A 21,221-nucleotide genomic window follows, 5' to 3' on the forward strand; every position below is an offset into this window, starting at 1 on the left:
GCCTGGGCTACCAAGTGAGTTCCAGGAAAGGCGCAAAGCTACACAGAGAAACCCTGTCTCAAAAAACCAAAAAAAAAAAAAAAAAAAAAAAAAAAAAGATACACAAAACCAATGCAAAGAAGAAAGCCAAGAGATCAGAGCTAAGAGCCTTACCCATGTGCTGCAGCTAGCCACTTCAGCCAAGAGAACTCTCCCAAAGAGAACTACTTCCTGTCTGTTTGTCTTTATATAGACTTTCTGCTCTGTCTTCTCATTGGTTGTAAAACCAACCACATGACTGCCTCCTCACTGTCTGTTGGCTGTATCCTTGAACACACAGAGATCTATCTAGCTCTGTCTGCCAAGTGCTGGGATTAAAGGTGTGCACCACCAACGCCCAGCTTTTGCTATGGCTCTAATAGCTCTGACCCCTAGGCAACTTTATTTATTAACATACAAATAAAATCACATTTCAGTACAAATAAAATACCACCATATTTCCCCTTTTCTATTTTAATAAAAAGAAAAAAGGAAAAAGGTTATAACTAACATGAGAAAAACTATATACAAAACTACAATAACTATATACAATACATACAAGTAATAAATACCTAAACAATGTCTAGTCCATTTGTATTTGACAAATTCAGAGAAAATAATTCCATTATCTATCCTATTTTGGTAAATCCAAAATGTACCTAATTCACTTTCTATCCTAACTAGTCTTCAACTATAACTAACTAATCTTCAACTATAACTAACTAATATTCAAGTCCCTCAGAGATCCAAGAAGGAAAATAATGTTACCTAATAAAAAATAAAAACAGGAAGTACATGCAAGCAACTTCCAAAAAATTGTGAGTTGACAGAAACAGCCACCTGCCTGGACAGTCACCTGAGGTTTCTCTGCAGTGTTGGGGCATCATCTTTAGCCTATAGGCTTAGCATATCTGACAGACTCATTTGTAAAGTAGGATGTACACAAGGTCAACAGTTCAACCTCACATTGGGTGAGAGCAGTCCATGTACCAGAAACACCTGAATTCTACTAGTGTCCTGTCATGATTCAGAATTTTAAATTCTGGAAATTGTTGATTTTTTTTTTAATTCAGCTGTCCATTCTTCTTGGCTGTGCATATGTGGCTTCATCTCAGCATTTTGTTCTTCACATCCCTCTATTAAATGCTAGTCTACTATTGAGAGGTGTGAGCTTACTGACTCTTCAAGAATAACTGTTTCAGCTGTCGTTCCACTGCACATCAGAAGCCATCAGCCCACTGCCTGTTCAGCTGCCTTCAAAGAAAAGGGCACTGTACCTTTTCCGGATTGCGAAGGCCACTTCAGGGATAGTGTCATATTGTCCTGGCCTCAGAAGATGCCTTTTGATAAAGCCATAACCACACTTGATTTGGCAAGAATCAGTAGTCTTTGTTTCATGTCCTGTCTGTCCATTTTGTCCTGTTGATTTGAGGATACTTTGTTGTTCAGTGGCTAACTTTTGCCACAATGAAAGTTAACTCCATATGCTGTTTCTTCAATGCCCATATTTTCTCTGAAGTAGATTGGCACTGCCAGGAGCCGACATGTCTCATAGTCATAATAAAAAAGAAAAATTTTCTAAGTTATTAAAACATTTTAAATGCCATATTCTGTAAATCTCTGAAGGGTTTGAAAATGACCTGTCTATCTAAAATATATCTGCTCAATTTTTAAAACATACCTAATATGACTGCAAGTTCTATTTTAATGTCTAACTACTAACATTCATTTCTTTATATCCTAATAGTTGGTAATAATAACATTCAAGGATCAGAAAAATGCATTACATTGTTAAATGAACAGTATAAGTACAATTAGAAATATACATATAGCATTTTCTAACAATATCAATTTCAATATATATAATTTATATACAATATAAAACCATCCAATGCTGTGGGATGTTCTGTATGGCAAATGTGTTTCTAATTAGTCAATAAATAAAACACTGATTGGCCGTTGGCTAGGCAGGAAGTGTAGGCGGGGCAAGGAGGAGAATAAAGCTGGGAAGTGGAAGGCTGAGTCAGAGAGACACTGCCAGCTGCCACGATGAGAAACAGCATGTGAAGATACCGGTAAGCCACGAGCCACGTGGCAAGGTATAGATTAATAGAAATGGGTTAATTTAAGCTGTAAGAACAGTTAGTAAGAAGCCTGCCACGGCCATACAGTTTGTAAGCAAAATAAGCCTCTGTGTTTACTTGGTTGGGTTTGAAAGGCTGTGGGACTGGCAGGTGAGAGAGATTTGTCCTGACTGTGGGCCAGGCAGGAAAACTCTAGCTACAAATGGCGTCCAACGTGGTGGCAAGAGTTTCCACCTAAAACTTGAGAAAAGATTCTAAAACGGAGCTAAAAACAGTTCCTAATTGTCTCTCTCAAATGAGCGGCAGCTGCTGGTTTGAGCTACTGGTGGGTTCCTAGTGTGCGTGCTCGACCTGCCTATGGCGGGAATGAGGCCTTTGCAAGTGGCACTTTGAGCTGCATGGTGGATTTAGCCTTTGCTGGTGCAGAGCAAAAGGGGAGGTTTCTGGGCTACACGCTGCTTGGCTAAAAGCATAGACCCCCGATAGCTCCCAGAGCTGGCGGTAAACCATGGCCATGTTGGGAAGCTGAGGTGGGTGGATCCAGCAGCCACAGCTGCTGCAGTTTAAGGCAATAGATTCACAATAAGACAGATTCAGATGTAATAGTTTACAATGTGTGTAAAAGATACGTAGGCTTGAAAGAGACAAAAAAGATGATATATAGAGTTATAGAAATAAATACATAGTTTTAAAAAAATAAAGTCTTTAAAGAGACAGTAAAGGTAGTATAAAAAATAAGCCATGTAAAAATGGATATTACACAGAGAATCTGCATTGTGTTGTCTTTGGGACTTTTAACTGCAGAAAAATATTTGATTGTAAAAGCTGTTGAGTTATGCCAAAATGTATATTTTAAATGTACCTTGACTTCAAAATTTGGATATAAGGATATGTCACTTTGGAAAGGAGACTCTGCTTTTGTTTCCACAGAAAGCCAGAGGCTATGGATTTGTTCCAGATTAAGACACATCAGGTTTGACCAGCCAAGACCCCCTGAAAGGTCTCCGATGACACCATGGCCCAGATGATCCAACATCCAGAACGGTTTGAAGGCATCTGGCTCAGACTATACAGCCTCATGGACTATTCCATAATCCTAAAATTTTCTTTGTTTCCCCATAAGATACAGCGCCCCCCTCCAGCAGGAAGTAGTAAGAGAAGCTACGCCCAAATTCCCAAATTATATGTAATTTTACTTTGTTAAGGTTAAAAGCTTCCTTTTTGAAAAAAAAAAGGGGAAGTGCTGTGGGATGTTCTGTATGGCAAATGTGTTGCTAATTAGTCAATAAATAAAACACTGATTGGCCGTTGGCTAGGCAGGAAGTGTAGGCGGGGCAAGGAGGAGAATAAAGCTGGGAAGTGGAAGGCTGAGTCAGAGAGACACTGCCAGCTGCCACGATGAGAAACAGCATGTGAAGATACCGGTAAGCCACGAGCCACGTGGCAAGGTATAGATTAATAGAAATGGGTTAATTTAAGCTGTAAGAACAGTTAGCAAGAAGCCTGCCACAGCCATACAGTTTGTAAGCAATATAAGTCTCTGTGTTTACTTGGTCAGGTCTGAGCATCTGTGGGACTGGCAGGTGAGAGAGATTTGTCCTGACTGTGGGCCAGGCAGGAAAACTCTACCTACAATCCAATCCAATGTAAAGTATTTAAAACTAGTAATTGTCTTTTTCTTTTCTTTTTTTTTTAAACAAGAACCTTAAATCTAATCTCCTTTGCTTAGCCTTTTTCCTAACCCTTGACAACAATTTGGAACCAACCCCCCTAAACAATGAAAATTATCCCAGACCCAAAACCCATTAATGAGACCAAAAAAACCACCTGCCCCACACCACCTCTTTGGGAATGTGAGCATCGTATTCTTAAAATTGCTTCCTGATGGTAGGGGTGAAGTTATCTTTACCCTGAAAGAAAAATTTTAGGTAAATTGTCAAATTCTAGGAAAGGTAACTATATCCTTCATTATCCAGTCTGTGTATAATGCCAAAGTTCAGGGTTTACCTCAAGTCCTTATTCAAGTAGTCTTTGAGACTGGATCATCTCAGCTAGCCGTCTCAAAATTGCGCTGAGCACTTTGTAGTCCAAAGCTGATCTGTAGATGATATTTGTAAGCTTAATGATATTATTATTGTTCACGTGGAATTGTTGTTGTTGTGGGGCCCCATCTTCTTCCTAGAGACTTCAGTTGATGTTAGGCCTGGCCGTGATTTCCTGCAGAAAACTGATAAGAGACTCGAACACAAAGACATATATATGCAGCTAATTGAAGCCTTTTTTCTAGAATTAGTTAGTATTCTATATGACCATTCATATCTTAAAAAAGTATAAAATGTACATATATCTATCTATGTATATATATAAATTTTGATATGAAATTCATACTTTAAGAAAAGTTTAAAGAATCAGAATAGAATTAAAGAGTTGAAATTAGTAATAGAATAGTCACTTAATCAATTTGGCTTTTTCTCCTGTCCCATAGCAGAAGATAGCTCTCTACTTCTGGCATGATTCAGGGAGTTTGCATTTTCCTTTTAACAACATACATGAATTTAAAGAAGGAGAGAGCCATTCTCCAACTCCAAAGTCAGCTTTAAATTTTAATTGAACTGGGACTATTAGAAGACCAATAGTGTTAAATTTCATTAGAGAAAAGCAGACACAAACATTTAGGAAGACTTATAAAATTTTTTAGATGATATACCCATACGCCATTTCACTCTGTTTCCTGGGATAGATGATTTGTCCCTTTTCTTCAGTTGTCTCATTTGTCCAGTGATCTTCAGATTCCTTAACCTTCGTTCTCCTAAAAGACAAAAACAAAAACCTTTCCCCAAGACTAATTTTGGGGATGTTCCTTTTTGGCAAGTTATTATCTGATTAAATGAAAAGGCATGTGTTACTGGTATAAGTTAGTTTAAATTGGATTTTCATGCTGGTTGATGAACTATCACCTCCTCTAATTAAGAGGTCTCTCTTGTTCAAATCGAACCTTTATCAATTTTGATGATACCCACAACTTATCTTCTACTTTAGAAACAAAAGCAAAACCTCGTCCCCAACGTAACACATATCCTGGTGTCCATTCTGAGGTCAGCACATCCTTAAAGTATATAGGTTGATTTAATTCTGTAGTTTTTTCTATTATCCAATGTCTCTCTGCAGCTGTTGTTCCTTTCTCATTGGCATTGAGAAAATTCAAATTTAATAGAGCATTATGCAGTCTATTTCTGGGGGGTTTTGTTATCCCTTTCTGTTTATTTAGCATATCCTTTAGAGTTCTGTTTGATCTTTCTATAACTGCTTGACCTGTAGGATTATGTGGTATGCCTGTAATATGCTTTATATTGTAATAAGCAAAAAACTGGTTCATTTTAACAGAGACATATGATGGAGCATTGTCAGTTTTGATTTGTGCAGGTATGCCCATGATGGCCATAACTTCTGGCAAATGAGTGATTACAGAATCAGCTTTTTCAGAACTCAAAGCAGTTGCCCATTGAAATCCTGAATAAATATCAATGGTATGGTGTACATATTTCAATTTTCCAAATTCTGCAAAGTGAAACACGTCCATCTGCCAGATTTCATTCCTCTGAGTACCCTTTGGGTTACATCCTGCTAGTATTGGTATTTGATTGTAGAAGGAATAAGTAGGACATTTCTTTACTATTTCTTTGGCTTGTTGCCAGGTTATGGAAAAATCCTTTTTTAAACCTTTACTATTGACATGATGTTTTTATGAAATTCTGAGGCCTCCAGCACATTTCCTATCAATAATTTATCAATCTCATCATTGCCTTGTGCTAGAGGGCCTGGCAGACCAGTATGGGATCAGATGTGAGTTATATATAAAGGATGACTCCTTTTCCTGATTGTATCTTGTAATTGAATAAATAGTGAAGTTAATTCTGAAGCATCAGGGATAAATTCTGCAGTCTCAATATGTAATACTACTCTTTCAGCATACTGAGAGTCAGTTACTAAGTTGAGAGGTTCTGAAAAATCCATTAATACCAACAGAATAGCATACAATTCTGATTTTTGAACTGAATTATAAGGACTTTGAACCACTTTACTTAAATTTTCTGATTTGTAACCTGCCTTTCCTTGTTTGTTGGCATCTGTATAAAATGTACAAACTCCAGATATGGGTTTTTCCCCTACAATTCGAGGCAAGATCCAATGAGATCTCTTTATAAGATCAATTCTATTGCTTTTGGGATATTTGCTCTTAATTTCTCCCCCAAAATTACTGTAAGTTCTTTGCCAAGGTTCACTTTCTGTCCATAGTTTTTCAATGATACTCCAGAAGGAAGGGGCACTCTGTTGCCATTGTTCCTTGAAGAAATATTATTTCCAGGAATGACCTGTTTACAGTCCCTTTTCAAATGTCCTTGCTTTCCACATCCAAAACATCTAACATTCCTCAAACCTTTTGAAATTGCTTCTCCTACCTGCATATCATCATGGTCATGAGTGTCAACATTAACCGTGTCTCTAATCCAATCTTCCAAAGGTGCAGATCTTGCCTTTAACGGCCTGATTATTGTTTTGCATGCTGCATTCACATTCTCAAAGGCCAAAGTTTCAATTATTATCTTACAGCTTCTGAATCCGGGACGGGACCATTCTCTTTACTGCTGAAGCCAGTCTTTGTAAAAAATCTGTGAAAGATTCTTTTGGGCCTTGTACAACCTTTGTAAATGACTCAGTTTTTTTTCCTGGTTCCTCAACTCTGTCCCATGCATTCAAGGCTGCCGTTCAACATAAAATTAGGGTTTGGACTTCATATAAACATTGTGTTTGTGCTGAAGCATATTGACCTTCTCCAATCAGCTGATCCTGGCAGACTTGTATTCCTTTATCCCTCCATTGTTTTTCTATGTTTTTAGCTTCATCCTTGAACCAAGTTAGCCACTGAAGCCTTTGACTGGGTTCAAGAACAGCTTGTGCCAGCTCCCACCAGTCCTGTGGTACAATCCTATTATATGTTGACCAAGAGTTTAACATTTGTTTTACATATGGGGAATGTATGCCATAAGATAATATTGCCTCCTTAAACCTTCGTAAATCTAACATTTCAATTGGAGCCCAAATATTTTGTGTAGTCATTTGATCAGGCAACTGCTGTACGGTTACTGGACAAACTAAGGGTGACTGTGTGAAAACAGGCTTTCTTTCTGTAACCCTATGATCCAATCTTGAAGCAACTTCACTGCTAGTTTCTTCTGTCTGAGTTTTTACAGGTGTATCAAGTTTTTGTAAAACTGTCACCCTGGCACTTAAATTGACTATCTTTTTAAATAGTAAAATGAGAATAAACATAGTAATAAAATGCATAATTCTATCAACATTAATCTTCTCATATAGCTGTTCCATTGTCAGACTGTCTAAAATTGCAAACAAAGCCCAATTTTCTTCCAATGAACACAGAAAACCCATTTTTTTTTTAAATGTGGAAAAAAATTTCTCTTTTAAATAGTTTCCTTTAAAATATTGGATAACCAAGTCCTTGTAGAACAGTACAAATCCGATGGAATTTCAAAACAGCCACCTAGTGTCCGAGGTGTGAATCCAGCTCAGCAGTTAAACAGTTTTTAACGGATTCTTGTCACGTTGGGCGCCAAATGTAGATGTAACCAATGGTCTTTTTAAATAAGAAACACAGAGCCAATTCAGAGAAGAAAGCCAAGAGGTCAGAGCTAAGAGCCTCACCCTTCCTGATTCAGGGATCCTCTTCAGCCAAGAGAGCTCTCCGAAAGAGACCTACTTCCTGTGTGTCTGTCTTTATAGTCTTTCTGTTCTGCCTTCTCATTGGTTGTAAACCCAAACATGTGACTGTCTCGTCACTGCCTGTATGTACCGCCCTCCAGGTCCTTAAAGGTGTGCGCCACTGCCGCCACGCACTTGCTATGGCTCTAATAGCTCTGACCCCCAGGCAACTTTATTTATTAACATACAATTAAAATCACATTTCAGTACAAGTAAAATACCACCACAATGATGAGAAACAGCATGTGAAGATGTCGGTAAGCCACAAGCCATGTGGCAAGGTATAGATTAATGGAAATGGATTAATTTAAGCTGTAAGAACAGTTAGCAAGAAGCCTGCCATGGCCATACAGTTTGTAACCAATATAAGTCTCTGTGTTTACTTGGTCGGGTTTGAGCGGCTGTGGGACTGGCAGATGAGAGAGATTTGTCCTGACTGTGGGCCAGGCAGGAAAACTCTAGCAACAAATTGCATCCAACGTGGTGGCAAGAGTTTGCACCTAAAAACTGAGAAAAAAGATTCTAAAACAGAGCTGAAAACAGCTTCCTAATTGTCTCTCTCAAATGAGCGGCAGCTGCCGGTTTGAGCTATTGGTGGGTTCCTATCGTGCATGCTCGACCTGCCTATAGCGGGGAATGAGGCCCTTGCAAGTAGAACTTTGAGCTGCATGGTGGATTTAGCCTTTGCTGGTGCAGAGCAAAAGGGGAGGTTTCTGGGCTACAAGCTGCTTGGCTAAAAGCATAGACCCCCGATAGCTCCCAGAGCTGGCGGTAAACCATGGCCATGTTGGGAAGCTGAGGTGGGTGGATCCAGCAGCCACAGCTGCTGCAGTTTAAGGCAATAGATTCACAATAAGACAGATTCAGATGTAATAGTTTACAATGTGTGTAAAAGATACGTAGGCTTGAAAGAGACAAAAAAGATGATATATAGAGTTATAGAAATAAATACATAGTTTTAAAAAAATAAAGTCTTTAAAGAGACAGTAAAGGTAGTATAAAAAATAAGCCATGTAAAAATGGATATTACACAGAGAATCTGCATTGTGTTGTCTTTGGGACTTTTAACTGCAGAAAAATATTTGATTGTAAAAGCTGTTGAGTTATGCCAAAATGTATATTTTAAATGTACCTTGACTTCAAAATTTGGATATAAGGATATGTCACTTTGGAAAGGAGACTCTGCTTTTGTTTCCACAGAAAGCCAGAGGCTATGGATTTGTTCCAGATTAAGACACATCAGGTTTGACCAGCCAAGACCCCCTGAAAGGTCTCCGATGACACCATGGCCCAGATGATCCAACATCCAGAACGGTTTGAAGGCATCTGGCTCAGACTATACAGCCTCATGGACTATTCCATAATCCTAAAATTTTCTTTGTTTCCCCATAAGATACAGCGCCCCCCTCCAGCAGGAAGTAGTAAGAGAAGCTACGCCCAAATTCCCAAATTATATGTAATTTTACTTTGTTAAGGTTAAAAGCTTCCTTTTTGAAAAAAAAAAAGGGGAAGTGCTGTGGGATGTTCTGTATGGCAAATGTGTTGCTAATTAGTCAATAAATAAAACACTGATTGGCCGTTGGCTAGGCAGGAAGTGTAGGCGGGGCAAGGAGGAGAATAAAGCTGGGAAGTGGAAGGCTGAGTCAGAGAGACACTGCCAGCTGCCACGATGAGAAACAGCATGTGAAGATACCGGTAAGCCACGAGCCACGTGGCAAGGTATAGATTAATAGAAATGGGTTAATTTAAGCTGTAAGAACAGTTAGCAAGAAGCCTGCCACAGCCATACAGTTTGTAAGCAATATAAGTCTCTGTGTTTACTTGGTCAGGTCTGAGCATCTGTGGGACTGGCAGGTGAGAGAGATTTGTCCTGACTGTGGGCCAGGCAGGAAAACTCTACCTACAATCCAATCCAATGTAAAGTATTTAAAACTAGTAATTGTCTTTTTCTTTTCTTTTTTTTTTAAACAAGAACCTTAAATCTAATCTCCTTTGCTTAGCCTTTTTCCTAACCCTTGACAACAATTTGGAACCAACCCCCCTAAACAATGAAAATTATCCCAGACCCAAAACCCATTAATGAGACCAAAAAAACCACCTGCCCCACACCACCTCTTTGGGAATGTGAGCATCGTATTCTTAAAATTGCTTCCTGATGGTAGGGGTGAAGTTATCTTTACCCTGAAAGAAAAATTTTAGGTAAATTGTCAAATTCTAGGAAAGGTAACTATATCCTTCATTATCCAGTCTGTGTATAATGCCAAAGTTCAGGGTTTACCTCAAGTCCTTATTCAAGTAGTCTTTGAGACTGGATCATCTCAGCTAGCCGTCTCAAAATTGCGCTGAGCACTTTGTAGTCCAAAGCTGATCTGTAGATGATATTTGTAAGCTTAATGATATTATTATTGTTCACGTGGAATTGTTGTTGTTGTGGGGCCCCATCTTCTTCCTAGAGACTTCAGTTGATGTTAGGCCTGGCCGTGATTTCCTGCAGAAAACTGATAAGAGACTCGAACACAAAGACATATATATGCAGCTAATTGAAGCCTTTTTTCTAGAATTAGTTAGTATTCTATATGACCATTCATATCTTAAAAAAGTATAAAATGTACATATATCTATCTATGTATATATATAAATTTTGATATGAAATTCATACTTTAAGAAAAGTTTAAAGAATCAGAATAGAATTAAAGAGTTGAAATTAGTAATAGAATAGTCACTTAATCAATTTGGCTTTTTCTCCTGTCCCATAGCAGAAGATAGCTCTCTACTTCTGGCATGATTCAGGGAGTTTGCATTTTCCTTTTAACAACATACATGAATTTAAAGAAGGAGAGAGCCATTCTCCAACTCCAAAGTCAGCTTTAAATTTTAATTGAACTGGGACTATTAGAAGACCAATAGTGTTAAATTTCATTAGAGAAAAGCAGACACAAACATTTAGGAAGACTTATAAAATTTTTTAGATGATATACCCATACGCCATTTCACTCTGTTTCCTGGGATAGATGATTTGTCCCTTTTCTTCAGTTGTCTCATTTGTCCAGTGATCTTCAGATTCCTTAACCTTCGTTCTCCTAAAAGACAAAAACAAAAACCTTTCCCCAAGACTAATTTTGGGGATGTTCCTTTTTGGCAAGTTATTATCTGATTAAATGAAAAGGCATGTGTTACTGGTATAAGTTAGTTTAAATTGGATTTTCATGCTGGTTGATGAACTATCACCTCCTCTAATTAAGAGGTCTCTCTTGTTCAAATCGAACCTTTATCAATTTTGATGATACCCACAACTTATCTTCTACTTTAGAAACAAAAGCAAAACCTCGTCCCCAACGTAACACATATCCTGGTGTCCATTCTGAGGTCAGCACATCCTTAAAGTATATAGGTTGATTTAATTCTGTAGTTTTTTCTATTATCCAATGTCTCTCTGCAGCTGTTGTTCCTTTCTCATTGGCATTGAGAAAATTCAAATTTAATAGAGCATTATGCAGTCTATTTCTGGGGGGTTTTGTTATCCCTTTCTGTTTATTTAGCATATCCTTTAGAGTTCTGTTTGATCTTTCTATAACTGCTTGACCTGTAGGATTATGTGGTATGCCTGTAATATGCTTTATATTGTAATAAGCAAAAAACTGGTTCATTTTAACAGAGACATATGATGGAGCATTGTCAGTTTTGATTTGTGCAGGTATGCCCATGATGGCCATAACTTCTGGCAAATGAGTGATTACAGAATCAGCTTTTTCAGAACTCAAAGCAGTTGCCCATTGAAATCCTGAATAAATATCAATGGTATGGTGTACATATTTCAATTTTCCAAATTCTGCAAAGTGAAACACGTCCATCTGCCAGATTTCATTCCTCTGAGTACCCTTTGGGTTACATCCTGCTAGTATTGGTATTTGATTGTAGAAGGAATAAGTAGGACATTTCTTTACTATTTCTTTGGCTTGTTGCCAGGTTATGGAAAAATCCTTTTTTAAACCTTTACTATTGACATGATGTTTTTATGAAATTCTGAGGCCTCCAGCACATTTCCTATCAATAATTTATCAATCTCATCATTGCCTTGTGCTAGAGGGCCTGGCAGACCAGTATGGGATCAGATGTGAGTTATATATAAAGGATGACTCCTTTTCCTGATTGTATCTTGTAATTGAATAAATAGTGAAGTTAATTCTGAAGCATCAGGGATAAATTCTGCAGTCTCAATATGTAATACTACTCTTTCAGCATACTGAGAGTCAGTTACTAAGTTGAGAGGTTCTGAAAAATCCATTAATACCAACAGAATAGCATACAATTCTGATTTTTGAACTGAATTATAAGGACTTTGAACCACTTTACTTAAATTTTCTGATTTGTAACCTGCCTTTCCTTGTTTGTTGGCATCTGTATAAAATGTACAAACTCCAGATATGGGTTTTTCCCCTACAATTCGAGGCAAGATCCAATGAGATCTCTTTATAAGATCAATTCTATTGCTTTTGGGATATTTGCTCTTAATTTCTCCCCCAAAATTACTGTAAGTTCTTTGCCAAGGTTCACTTTCTGTCCATAGTTTTTCAATGATACTCCAGAAGGAAGGGGCACTCTGTTGCCATTGTTCCTTGAAGAAATATTATTTCCAGGAATGACCTGTTTACAGTCCCTTTTCAAATGTCCTTGCTTTCCACATCCAAAACATCTAACATTCCTCAAACCTTTTGAAATTGCTTCTCCTACCTGCATATCATCATGGTCATGAGTGTCAACATTAACCGTGTCTCTAATCCAATCTTCCAAAGGTGCAGATCTTGCCTTTAACGGCCTGATTATTGTTTTGCATGCTGCATTCACATTCTCAAAGGCCAAAGTTTCAATTATTATCTTACCAGCTTCTGAATCCGGGACGGGACCATTCTCTTTACTGCTGAAGCCAGTCTTTGTAAAAAATCTGTGAAAGATTCTTTTGGGCCTTGTACAACCTTTGTAAATGACTCAGTTTTTTTTCCTGGTTCCTCAACTCTGTCCCATGCATTCAAGGCTGCCGTTCAACATAAAATTAGGGTTTGGACATCATATAAACATTGTGTTTGTGCTGAAGCATATTGACCTTCTCCAATCAGCTGATCCTGGCAGACTTGTATTCCTTTATCCCTCCATTGTTTTTCTATGTTTTTAGCTTCATCCTTGAACCAAGTTAGCCACTGAAGCCTTTGACTGGGTTCAAGAACAGCTTGTGCCAGCTCCCACCAGTCCTGTGGTACAATCCTATTATATGTTGACCAAGAGTTTAACATTTGTTTTACATATGGGGAATGTATGCCATAAGATAATATTGCCTCCTTAAACCTTCGTAAATCTAACATTTCAATTGGAGCCCAAATATTTTGTGTAGTCATTTGATCAGGCAACTGCTGTACGGTTACTGGACAAACTAAGGGTGACTGTGTGAAAACAGGCTTTCTTTCTGTAACCCTATGATCCAATCTTGAAGCAACTTCACTGCTAGTTTCTTCTGTCTGAGTTTTTACAGGTGTATCAAGTTTTTGTAAAACTGTCACCCTGGCACTTAAATTGACTATCTTTTTAAATAGTAAAATGAGAATAAACATAGTAATAAAATGCATAATTCTATCAACATTAATCTTCTCATATAGCTGTTCCATTGTCAGACTGTCTAAAATTGCAAACAAAGCCCAATTTTCTTCCAATGAACACAGAAAACCCATTTTTTTTTAAAATGTGGAAAAAAATTTCTCTTTTAAATAGTTTCCTTTAAAATATTGGATAACCAAGTCCTTGTAGAACAGTACAAATCCGATGGAATTTCAAAACAGCCACCTAGTGTCCGAGGTGTGAATCCAGCTCAGCAGTTAAACAGTTTTTAACGGATTCTTGTCACGTTGGGCGCCAAATGTAGATGTAACCAATGGTCTTTTTAAATAAGAAACACAGAGCCAATTCAGAGAAGAAAGCCAAGAGGTCAGAGCTAAGAGCCTCACCCTTCCTGATTCAGGGATCCTCTTCAGCCAAGAGAGCTCTCCGAAAGAGACCTACTTCCTGTGTGTCTGTCTTTATAGTCTTTCTGTTCTGCCTTCTCATTGGTTGTAAACCCAAACATGTGACTGTCTCGTCACTGCCTGTATGTACCGCCCTCCAGGTCCTTAAAGGTGTGCGCCACTGCCGCCACGCACTTGCTATGGCTCTAATAGCTCTGACCCCCAGGCAACTTTATTTATTAACATACAATTAAAATCACATTTCAGTACAAGTAAAATACCACCACAATGATGAGAAACAGCATGTGAAGATGTCGGTAAGCCACAAGCCATGTGGCAAGGTATAGATTAATGGAAATGGATTAATTTCAGCTGTAAGAACAGTTAGCAAGAAGCCTGCCATGGCCATACAGTTTGTAACCAATATAAGTCTCTGTGTTTACTTGGTCGGGTTTGAGCGGCTGTGGGACTGGCAGATGAGAGAGATTTGTCCTGACTGTGGGCCAGGCAGGAAAACTCTAGCAACAAATTGCATCCAACGTGGTGGCAAGAGTTTGCACCTAAAAACTGAGAAAAAAGATTCTAAAACAGAGCTGAAAACAGCTTCCTAATTGTCTCTCTCAAATGAGCGGCAGCTGCTGGTTTGAGCTATTGGTGGGTTCCTATCGTGCATGCTCGACCTGCCTATAGCGGGAATGAGGCCCTTGCAAGTAGAACTTTGAGCTGCATGGTGGATTTAGCCTTTGCTGGTGCAGAGCAAAAGGGGAGGTTTCTGGGCTACAAGCTGCTTGGCTAAAAGCATAGACCCACGATAGCTCCCAGAGCTGGCGGTAAACCACGGCCATGTTGGGAAGCTGAGGTGGGTGGAGCCAGCAGCCACAGCAGCTGCAGTTTAAAGCAACAGATTCACAGTAAGACAGATTCAGATGTAATAGTTTAAATGTGTGTAAAATGTATGTAGGCTTGAAAGAGACTAAAAAGGTGATATATACAGTTATATAAACAAATACATAGTTTCAAAAAATAAAGTCTTTAAAGAGACAGTAAAATTAATATAAAAAATAAGCCACGTAAAGATGAATATTACACAGAGAACCTGGATTGTGTTGTCTTTGGGATTTTTAACTGCAAAAAAACATTTGATTGTAAAAGCTGTTGAGTTATGCCAAAATGTATATTTTAAATGTACCTTGACTTCAAAATTTGGATGTAAGAATGTGTTGCCTTGGAAAGGAGTCTGTGCTTTTGTTCCCACAGAAAGCCAAAGGCTATGGATTTGTTCCAGATTAAGATACATCAGGTTTGACCAGCCAAGACCCCCTGAAAGGTCTCCGATGATACCATGGCCCAGATGATCCAACATCCAGAACCGTTTCAAGGTGACTGGCTCAGATGATACACCCTCACGGACTACTCCATAATCCTAAAATTTTCCTTGTGTTCCCATGAGATACAGCGCCCCCCTCCAGCAGGAAGAAGTAAGAGAAGCTACGCCCAAATTCCCAAATTATATGTAATTTTGCTTTGTTAAGGTTAAAACCTTCCTTTTTGAAAAAAAAAAGGGGGGAAGTGCTGTGGGATGTTCTGTATGGCAAATGTGTTGCTGATTAGTCAATAAATAAAACACTGATTGGCCATTGGCTAGGCAGGAAGTGTAGGCGGGACAAGGAGGAGAATAAAGCTGGGAAGTGGAAGGCTGAGTCAGAGAGACACTGCCATCCGCCATGATGAGAAACAGCATGTGAAGATGCCGGTAAGCCACGAGCCATGTGGCAAGGTATAGATTAATGAAAATGGATTAATTTAAGCTGTAAGAACAGTTAGCAAGAAGCCTGCCATGGCCATACAGTTTGTAACCAATATAAGTCTCTGTGTTTACTTGGTCAGGTTTGAGCGGCTGTGGGACTGGCAGGTGAGAGAGATTTGTCCTGACTGTGGGCCAGGCAGGAAAACTTTAGCAACACTGTCCCATGCATTCAAGGCTGCTGTTTGACATAAAATTAGGGTTTGGACATCATACAAACATTGTGTTTGTGCTGAAGCATATTGACCTTCTCCAATAAGCCGATCCTGGCAGACTTGTATTCCTTTATCCCTCCATTGTTTTTCTATGTTTTTAGCTTCATCCTTGAACCATGTTAGCCACTGAAGCCTTTGACTGGGTTCAAGAACAGCTTGTGCCAGCTCCCGCCAGTCCTGTAGTATAATCCTATTATATGTTGACCAAGAGTTTAACATTTGTTTTACATATGGGGAATGCATGCCATAAGATACTATTGCCTCCTTAAACCTTCGTAAATCTAACATTTCAATTGGAGCCCAAATATTTTGTGTAGTCATTTGATTAGGCAACTGCTGTACATTTACTGGACAAATTAAGGGTTACTGTGTGAAAACAGGCTTTCTTTCTGTAACCTTATGATCCAATCTTGAAGCAACTTCACTGTTTATTTCTTCTGTCTGAATTTTCACAGGTTTAAGAAGTTTTTCTAAAGCTGTCATCCTGACACTTAAATTGACTATCTTTTTAAATAGTAAATTGAGTATAAGCATAGTAATAAACTGCATAATTCGATCAACATTAATCTTCTCATATAGTTTTTCCATTATCAGACTGCCTAAAATTGCAAACAAAGCCCAATTTTCTTCCAATGTACACAGAAAACCCATTTTTTAATGTGGAAAAAATTTCTCTTTTAAATAGTTTCCTTTAAAATATCTGATATGTTAAGTGACTTACTAAGTCTGTGTAGAACAGTAGAAATCCGAGAGAATTTCAAAACAGCCACCTAGTGTCCGAGGAGTGAATCCAGAGAGAGAGAGAGAGAGAGAGAGAGAGAGAGAGAGAGAGAGAGAGAGAGAGAGAAAGCGTAGCCACAAGTTCTGCCTAAGAGCTTGAATCCAGCCACGTGTTCCCACTTGAGTCGAGTCAAGGCTTGACTCTGGCTTCCTTAAGCTCCAACCACTGCATTGACTTTACAGGCAGGGGCCCTGTTCGGCAGGGCAGGTCTGAGTGGTTTGTACCACTGGCTTTAAGCAAGTAGCTCAAGGTTAGTCTGGCCTGAGGCCAAGCCGACCTGGGCCCCGGCTAGGGAGCCAGCCGCCCGGGCTAGGGAGCCAGCCACTCAGGTGGGAAACCAGACCTGCCACCAAGCCAAGTTAAGCGGTTTTTAATAGATTCTTATCACGTTGGGCGCCAAATGTAGATGTATCCAACCGTCTTATTAAATAAAAAACACAGAGCCGATTCAGAGAAGAAAGCCAAGAAGTCAGAACTAAGAGCCTTACCCTTCCTGCTTCAGCCAAGAGAGCTCTCCGAAAGGGCCTACTTACTGTGTGTTTGTCTTATATAGTCTTTCTGTTCTGCCTTCTCATTGGTTGTAAACCCAAACACATGACTGCCTCCTCACTGCCTGTCTGTAGAGACTTCCAGGTCTTCTATGGTTGGGATTGAGATTCAAGGCGTGTGTCTGCAATGCTGGCTGTATCCTTTTACACACAGAGATCTACCTAGCTCTGTCTACCAAGTGCTGGGATTAAAGGCATGCGCCACCACCACCACACTCTTGTTATGGCTCTAATAGCTCTGACCCCTGGGCAACTTTATTTATTAACATACAATTAAAATCACATTTCAGTACAAATAAAATACCACCATACTCTCTTCTTTCTCGCTGGGAATGCCCTAAAATAGTCCCCTAGGAACAGAGGGGCTAGGGTCTCCTTGCAACAATTAGGATCCACCTTATGCCAAGCTAACCTCAGGGGTGAAATTACATCATTTGGAGACTCAGTGGCCTGGAATGGTGGCTTTACAGTTTACCCTAAGCTCTCAGCTAAACTCCAAAACTGCAACATAACTGTCTCCTGTTCAAGAACATCAGAAAAAGCCTTTGAGTCCCTCAAGTCCCCTGATGAGAATGTAGAAGCTTCAGGATTAACTCATTCTCACAAGTCAGTCTTGGTTTGGTGCAGGACCCTCAACTGGATACTGTTGGAATATGGTCTAAGATTGGAGTTGTGTGGTAAGAATTCTGAGTCTTGTGAGAAAACTCCAAGAAAACAAGAGTCTTTTGATCTCAATTTCTTCAAAACATGAAATTGTTCCTGCAATTTGTTTTTGTGCCCTTCCCAAATGTAGCAGATAGGAGTGAGTTTACTTCAGGTATTTCTATTCATATACCTCTATGGAAAAACATGTTTTTGACATGTGTGGATTATCCTTGTGATTGAACATCTTGTTCATGTGATTCTTCTTAACCCTCAGAGTATAAATTGCCTGATGCTCTGAATAAAGTTGGCTATTGTATGAGACTTTAGTATGCCTTAGTTTTAAGTGCCAGTCTCCCAGGTTGACCTGCCAACTAGATCAGTAAACAGACACAATGTATCTTGTTTATGTGGGATGGGGCTTTCTCAATTCACTTCTAAGTTCTCAACTTGACTCAAAAAGTCACAGGGGCCTCTCTTGTCTGGAAATATCTGAAATGGTTGTTATGAGTATAGTAGTCACTCTCACCCAATGAGGAGGGTAAAGGGCCCATTTTCACAAACAGACTGTTTGGTGAAGCTCACAAGACTATCCATCTTACATTATTTGGAACGGATATTCAACTATACACTTTCAGGTCTTACTTTCACCCTGCAAATGATATGCTCCCATTTTCCCTATGGGAATGTCTGAAAATGATGCCTATGGTTTCCAGGAATGGAGGAGCAACCAGTTCATTCCTTCAAGTGGGGCATAATTGGTGCTAAGCTGACAACAGGGATTAAGAAACTCTGTCTTAAAAAACAAACAAAAAAGCCCTTCATTATTTGGGGACATTCTGTCTTGAATGTAGGCTATCCAGTCTACCATGTGCTCTTGCCTCCACTCTGAATGCATAGAATGACCATCTTCCCTTCAGGAACCTCAAAATGATTCGAAGTCCCCCAAGTTCCTGGACATGGATGTGGATTGGTGAGGGAGAGACTTATTACTGAAAGTCGCATTAAGTTATCACATAAATTCTAGGATCCTCACAAAAAGGCTCTAACTCATCTAAGTCTATGCATGCAGATAGAAAAGCTTGGAGATGGGTTTATTACTGAAATTCAGCCCTCTTTGGTAGAGGACCATCTTTCTCCTGGCTGTTGACTGAGGACTGTACATTTGGTGTGCAGCTTCCATAATCCACCCGCTCTCATCCTGTCTCTGAAACACACCAGGTTCTCTTCACTCTGGGAATCTCCAGAAATGGCCCCCATGCAGAGTCCCATGATGCAAAAGAAGTTGTAGGCTTGTTCTTATGAATGGGGCCCAATTTTATTCCATGTTTACCAAAGTGGAACAGGTGCATTATTTGGGAACTGTCTACTTGGACTGAAGCTTCTACAGTCCAGCCTAAGCTTTCATCTTGATTCCAGGTGAAGTCTGTCACTCTCCAATTTCAGAACTGGTTCTTCCACAAAAGTTTCCTGCAGACAGACCAGGTCATTCATGCAAGTGAGTCCCAGTCTGACACCATGCTGACCATAGGGGAAGCTGCATTATGGTGCATCTGGAGTAGAGACTTCCTCAGGCCAAGACTCTGCCTACTAGCATTCTATTCTACTGAACATGGGGAGGGCCTCATTGCTACTTTCCTGTGCCCTATGCAGGGCTGACACCCGAAGCAGGACTGTATTCTGGGAATCTTCTATCTGTGAATGGGCTTCCTCAGTCTACCCTCTGCTTCAGTTTCTAAGCCTTCTTATTTTTCTCTCTTGCTGCAACCCTCCCAGACTCTATTCCAAAGTCTGATATATTCCAGTGCCCTTTAATGACTCCCTATACACCTGCAGTTCCCAAATGTCTATCTCTGGGTGTGAACTCTTCAGTCTCCTGCTTCCTAAAACCTTCATGGCTCCTTTACATTTGCCACAACATTTCCTATGAAATCTAGTTTGAATGCCTAGGAAGCCTGAAAGAAATAAGGATTGCCATTGATTTATGTAGTCCACCTATTCTCAATAGTTGTAAGATGCCTGAGTTGCATCTTCCTTGTGTGTAAGACAAAGTAATATAAACTTAGCACCTAGTAAACAGTTCTTGACTGATCCAGAGTCCCATGTGGCTACCCTGGTAAGCCAGAGAGGACAGGCTCAAAAGACAAAGGAGACTATGACAAGGCTGCACAATCAGGGGAGCCAAACTAAAAGTGGAATACATCCATTCTAAATCTCTTTTTGTAAAATTAAAAATATATGGTTTTCATACAATATCCTGATTACAGTTTCCCCTCCCTCTATTTCTCCCAGTCCCTTCCTTCCTCCCCTCCTATCCAGATCCATCCCTTTTCTGTCTCTCATTAGAAAACAAACAGGAATATAAGGAATAATATAATATAATTAATATAAAAACTAACATATTGGAATAGTGCAAAATAAACAGAAGGAAAATAGCCCAAGAAAAGGCACAAGAAGCAAATATAGATTCAGAGACCCAATCAAATTTAAAATCTCATTTGGTCCATTACCACTATTACTCTGTTGCCTCCACACTTCTAACACTTCCAGAGAAGAACCTCAGGCCATCTACAGAGAGGAGCTCTAAGGCAGTGAGTAGCAGGAGCCTAGGCTCTGAAATCCGATGTAGATTATAATCCTTGCCACTCAGTTGTTTCTTTACATAGACAGTGCTTTTTAATGTGTGTGTGTATATGTGTGTGTATGTGTGTGATGGGAGAGAGAGAGAGAGAGAGAGAGAGAGAGAGAGAGAGAGAGAGAGAGATATGTAGACGAATTCTAAACAGTCTTAATAAATAAAGAACATGGAACCAGATATCGGAGTTGAGAGGTCAGAGGAATAGGAAAAGCCACAACTAACCTCACCTCACCAACTCCACCAAAGAGATCTACTCTACTCCCTGTATACCTATAGCTATATCAACCACATATACCCATGCCTATATGCATTTCTGTTCTGCTATCTCATTTGCTCTGTCGGTCCAGCTACATCACTTCTTCTTCCTGCCTAGCTCTGTCACTTCCTGTCTGTCTGTACAGATCTCCATGTAGACAAATTTCTAAATAGTCTTATTAAACAAGAAACACAGAGCCAAATACAGGGGTGAAAGCTGTAGAGATCAGAGAAATAGGAATAGCTACCAACTAACCTTAGCTCACCACACCGCCTTAGCTTCCCAAGAGAACCAGCTTCTTCCTGTCTAACTTGTGCCTTTATTGTCTTGCTGTTCTGCCCTCTCATTGGTTCTTAGCACTGTCACCTCACTTCCTTGTCACTGCCTGTCTGTACAGACCTCCAGGTCTCTATGTTTGGTACTGGGATTAAAGGCGTGTGTCACCATGCTTGGCTGTGTCCTTGACC

At 39.5% G+C, this 21,221-nt stretch overlaps 1 protein-coding gene across 1 annotated transcript in view; it reads right to left on the minus strand.

Annotated features, from left to right (window-relative positions):
* Gabra3 (gamma-aminobutyric acid type A receptor subunit alpha3) overlaps positions 1-21,221 on the minus strand; it is a 318,197-nt gene that overhangs the window by 2,425 nt on the left and 294,551 nt on the right. The gene's annotated exons all lie outside the window — the stretch shown is intronic.

This window comes from Peromyscus californicus, unplaced genomic scaffold (assembly GCF_007827085.1).
Source record: "Peromyscus californicus insignis strain IS unplaced genomic scaffold, ASM782708v3 Scaffold_10__1_contigs__length_136768540, whole genome shotgun sequence".
Lineage (NCBI taxonomy): Eukaryota > Metazoa > Chordata > Mammalia > Rodentia > Cricetidae > Peromyscus > Peromyscus californicus.